We start from the raw sequence: 5,625 nt of genomic DNA on the forward strand, positions 1-5,625 counted from the left end.
AGGAGTATTACTATCTTAATTATATTAAATTTTCTGACCTATGAACATGGGGTGTTTTAGAATTTAATCTAGATTTTTAATTTCTCTCAACAGTGTTTTATAGTTTTCAATTCTTTTGTTAAATTTATATCTAAGTATTTTATTCTTTTTTTGTTGCCACTTTAAATGGAATTGTTTTCTTTGTATCATTTGTGGATTGTTCATTGCTGGTGATGAGAAATACAACAGATATTTGTACCTTCTTGTATTCTGCAACCTTATTGAACTAGTTTACTAGCTCTAATAGTTTGTGTGTGTGTATTGCTAAGGATTTTCTACATAAAAGATCATGTAATCGGTAAATAGAGATAATTTGCTTCTTTTCCAGTATGGGTGACTTTTATTTCCTTTTCTTGCCTATTGCCCAGGCTAGAACTTTCAGTACAATTCTAAATAGAACTGGTGGGATCAGACATCCTGATCTCACGGGCAAGACATCCAGTCTTTGATCATTTAAGTATGCTGTTAGCTGTGAAATTTTCTTAGATGCTTTTTGATAATTAGCAAGTTAGGGCTGTTCCTTTTTATTCCTAGTTTCTTAAGTTAAAAAAATATTATTATGGAAGAGTATTGGATTTTGTCAAATGTATTTTCTGTGTCTATTCAGGTAATCATATTTTTGTTCTTTATTTTATTTTCTGCATTACATTAATGGATTTTGGATGTTAAACCAAACTTGCATTCCTGAGATAAATCCCACTTGGTCACGCTGTGTAAACATTTTGATATATTGCTGAATTTGGTTTGCCAAGGAAAACAGAATTTTGTTGAGGATTTTTACATCTATGTCCATATGAAATAGTGCTCTTTAGTTTTTCTTTTTTCTAAAATATATTTTATTGATTATGCCATTACATTTGTCCCATTTCCCCCCTTCATTCCCCCCCCTTTAGCTTATGTCCATGTGTCACAAGTTCTTTAGATTCTGTATTTCCCATACTAATCTTGCCCTCCACCCTGTCTATTCTCTACATACGGTCTATGCTACTTATTCTCTGTACCTTCTCCCCCCTTCTCCTCCTCCCACTCCCCTGTTACTAACCCTCCATGTGATCTCCATTACTATGTTTCCGCTCCTGATCTAGCTGTCCTCTGAGTTTGCTTTTGTTTTATGTGTGGTTAATAACTGTGAGTTGCTGTCCTTTCACTGTTCATCTTTTTTATCTTCTTTTTCTTAGATAGGTCCCTTTAACATTTCATATAATAAGGGCTTGGTGATGATGAACTCCTTCAACTCGACCTTATCTGAGAAGCATTTTATCTGCCCTTCCATTCTAAATGAAAGCTTTGCTGGATAGAGCAATCTTGGATGTAGGTCTTTGGATTTCATGACTTGGAATACTTCTTTCCAATAAGGTGTCTTTTGAGAAATCCGCTGACAGTCTGATGGGAACTCCTTTGTAGGTGACTGTCCCCTTATCTCTTGCTGCTTCTGGAATTCTCTCCTTCAATTTAGTCTTAGCTAATGTAATGATGATGTGCCTTGGTGTGTTCCTCCTTGGGTCCAACTTCTTTGGGACTCTCTGAGCTTCCTGGACTTCTTGGAAGTCTATTTCCTTTGCCAGATTGGCGAAGTTCTCCTTTATTATTTGTTCAAATAAGTTTTCCAACTTCCAGACAAGATGGAGGTGTAGGTGGAAACACTGTGCCTCCTCACACAACCAAGTTTAAAGACAACAAAGATTTAGTAACAAAAACACAACCAAAACACAGAAAATTGAACTGTACCAAAGTCCAACAACAATGAACCATTCAGCCAGACCAGTAAGAGGGGCAGGGTCGGGCTGGCAGAGAGGGGTCACATAGGAAAAAGCAGCTGGACCAACCCAGGCATGCAGGTGGTGGTTGGCAGATCCCAGGCGCAGGGTGGCAATGGGCAGACCCAGTGCAGCACAAGGCAGCTGGCTGACTGTGGTCACACATTCACGTGCAGATAAACCAGGAAAAAATGGGCAGTGAGACAGACCGTGCAGGCTAGGGCCCCAGCGATGGGAATTAAAGCCTAAAAGCACCAATTGGAAAAACTTTTGAGCTCAAGGTGCCGGGAGAAGCTCCCAGGTTCACAGAGACTTTGTTGGAGAGACCCACAGAATCCTGGAGGGTGCACAGGTCCACACACCTGGGAGCCCGCACCAAGGGGGCCTGGTTTGCTTGTGGGAAGCAGCAGAGGGGACCGAGGTTCGAGACAGAGCAGAGCAAATGCCATTGCCCCTCTCTGACCCTGCCCCCACATGCAACATCACAACCCAGTGACCTGGGTCGCCCTACCCTGGTGAACACCTAAGGCTCTGCCCCTCATATTTAACAGGCGCAAACAGACCAGAACATTATGGCTCAGACAGAACAGCTCAAAGCCCCAGAGCCAATACTTCTGAGCAAACAAGAGATTAGCCAACCTGTTGGATGCACAGTTCAGAACACTGGTGATCAGGATGCTCACAGAACTGGTTGATTTTAGTCACAAATTAGAGGAACAAATGAGAGCTACACTAAGTGAAATGAAGGGAAATGCACAAAGAACCAATAGTGATGGGAAGGAAACTGGGACTCAAATCAAGGGAGTGGACCAGAAGGAAGAAAAAATATGACCAAACAGAAAAGGATGAAGAAACAAGAATTCAAAAAATTAGGAGAGGCTTAGGAACCTCCAGGACATCTTTAAATGTTCCAACATCTGAATTATAGGGGTACCAGAAGGGGAAGAGGAACAGCAATGAGTGGAAAACTTATTTGAACAAATAATAAAGGAGAACTTCCCCAATCTGGCAAAGGAAATAGACTTCCAGGAAATCCAGGAAACTCAGAGAGTCCCAAAGAAGTTAGACCCAAGAAGGAACACACCAAGGCACATCATCATTACACTAGCCAAGATTAAAATGAGGGAGAGAATACTAGAAGCAGCAAGAAATAAGGGGACAGTCACCTACAAAGGAGTTCCCATCAGACTGTCAGCTGATTTCTCAAAAGAGACCTTACAGGCAAGAAGGGGCTGGAAAGAAGTATTCCAAGTCATGAAATCCAAAGACCTACTTCCATGATTGCTCTATCCAGCAAAGCTTTCATTTAGAATGGAAGGACAGATAAAGTGTTTCTCAGATCAAATCAAATTCAAGTTCATCATCACCAAGCCCTTATTATATGAAATGTTAAAGGGACTTATCTACGAAAAAGAAGGTGAAAAAGATGAACAGTGAAAGGACAGCAAACTCACAGTTATTAACAACCACACCTAAAACAAAAGCAACTCAGAGGACAGCTAGATCAGGAGCGGAAAACATAGTAATGGAGATCACATGGAGGGTTAGCAACAGGGGAGTGGGAGGAGGAGAAGGGGGGAGGTACAGAGAATAAGTAGCATAGACAGTAGGTAGAAAATAGGGTGGAGGGCAAGATTAGTATGGGAAATATAGAATCTAAAGAACTTGTGACAAATGGACATAAACTAAAGGGGGGAATGGTGGAGGAGGGGTGTGCAGGGTGGAGGGGAATGAAGGCGGGGGAAATGGGACAACTGTAATGGCATAATCAATAAAATATATTAAAAAGAAAAAAATAATAAGGTTTCCACTCGTTGCTGTTCCTCTTCCCCTTCTGGTACCCCTATAATTCAGATGTTGGAACATTTAAAGATGTCCTGGAGGTTCCTAAGCCTCTCCTAATTTTTTGAATTCTTGTTTCTTCATCCTTTTCTGTTTGGTCATATTTTTTCTTCCTTCTGGTCCACTCCCTTGATTTGAGTCCCAGTTTCCTTCCCATCACTATTGGTTCTTTGTGCATTTCCCTTCATTTCACTTAGTGTAGCTCTCATTTGTTCCTCTAATTTGTGACTAAAATCAACCAGTTCTGTGAGCATCCTGATCACCAGTGTTCTGAACTGTGCATCCAACAGGTTGGCTAATCTCTTGTTTGCTCAGAAGTATTGGCTCTGTGGCTTTGAGCTGTTCTGTCTGAGCCATAATGTTCTGGTCTGTTTGCGCCTGTTAAATATGAGGGGCAGAGCCTTAGGTGTTCACCAGGGTAGGGCGACCCAGGTCACTGGGTTGTGATGTTGCATGTGGGGGCAGGGTCAGAGAGGGGCAATGGCATTTGCTCTGCTCTGTCTCGAACCTCGGTCCCCTCTGCTGCTTCCCACAAGCAAACCAGGCCCCCTTGGTGCGGGCTCCCAGGTGTGTGGACCTGTGCACCCTCCAGGATTCTGTGGGTCTCTCCAACAAAGTCTCTGTGAGCCTGGGAGCTTCTCCCGGCACCTTGAGCTCAAAAGTTTTTCCAATTGGTGCTTTTAGGCTTTAATTCCCATCGCTGGGGCCCTAGCCTGCACGGTCTGTCTCACTGCCCATTTTTTCCTGGTTTATCTGCACGTGAATGTGTGACCACAGTCAGCCAGCTGCCTTGTGCTGCACTGGGTCTGCCCATTGCCACCCTGCGCCTGGGATCTGCCAACCACCACCTGCATGCCTGGGTTGGTCCAGCTGCTTTTTCCTATGTGACCCCTCTCTGCCAGCCCGACCCTGCCCCTCTTACTGGTCTGGCTGAATGGTTCATTGTTGTTGGACTTTGGTACAGTTCAATTTTCTGTGTTTTGGTTGTGTTTTTGTTACTAAATCTTTGTTGTCTTTAAACTTGGTTGTGTGAGGAGGCACAGTGTTTCCACCTACGCCTCCATCTTGGCCAGAAATCTCTTTAGTTTTTCTTGTGATATCTTTGTTCTGTTTTGTTATCTGGATAATGCCTAGACAGTCTGACTTCTAGCTCTCACTTTTCTCCTTCTCTAACTTCCTTTATTTCTCTGGCACTCCCAGGCAGTGGATGCATCCTGGGAATGTAAAATCATAGGCCCTGCTGCTGGGCAATAGCTGGCATCATACTTTAGTTTACACTGTGGACTGCAGTCATCATCCCCTCCCCAGAAGAATGGCTGGATAAATTGGAGTTCCTTAAAGAAGAATGCTATAGAACCAGGGCTGAGGTGGATTTAGGGCAAGGCAACAGGCTTTGTAGGGGTGGCAGTCATTCTGGATTCAACAGGAATTTTGGAGGTTCATTCTCAATTACATTCACACAGCCCACTCTCAACAGAAATCTGTACCCTTCAGCTTGCCTTCCTTTCAGTCCTTATTCCAGCTCTGACCTCATCTTGAATCTACTCCTTCCACTCAGCAGGCTCCATCCATGCTGGCCTTCTGTTTGTTTCTTCCCAGTTTTGTGGCCTTTGCACTTTCTCTTCCCTGGAGCTGGAACCCAGAGCCTGTGATGCTCTTTCTCTTTCAAGTCTCAGCTCAAATCTTACTGTGTGGGATTTCTACTGCTGCATGGTAAATGACCACAAACTTACCATCTTAAAAACAACACCCATTTATTATCTTATAGCTCTGTAGGTCAGAACTCCAGGCTGATTAAGCTCAGTATGCTTCTTAGGATCTCACAAGGCTAAAGTCAAAGTCTGGCCAGCCTGACTTCTATTCTGGAGCCTCTGGTGTAGAATTCACTTCTAGACTCATCCAGGTTATTGCTGAATTAAGTTCCATTTGGCTATAGGACTGAAATTCCCAATTATTTGCTGGCTGTCAGCCATAAGTTGTTCTTAGC

The sequence above is a fragment of the Artibeus jamaicensis genome, unplaced genomic scaffold, assembly GCF_021234435.1.
Source record: "Artibeus jamaicensis isolate MK-2021 breed Jamaican fruit bat unplaced genomic scaffold, CSHL_Jam_final contig_700, whole genome shotgun sequence".
Lineage (NCBI taxonomy): Eukaryota > Metazoa > Chordata > Mammalia > Chiroptera > Phyllostomidae > Artibeus > Artibeus jamaicensis.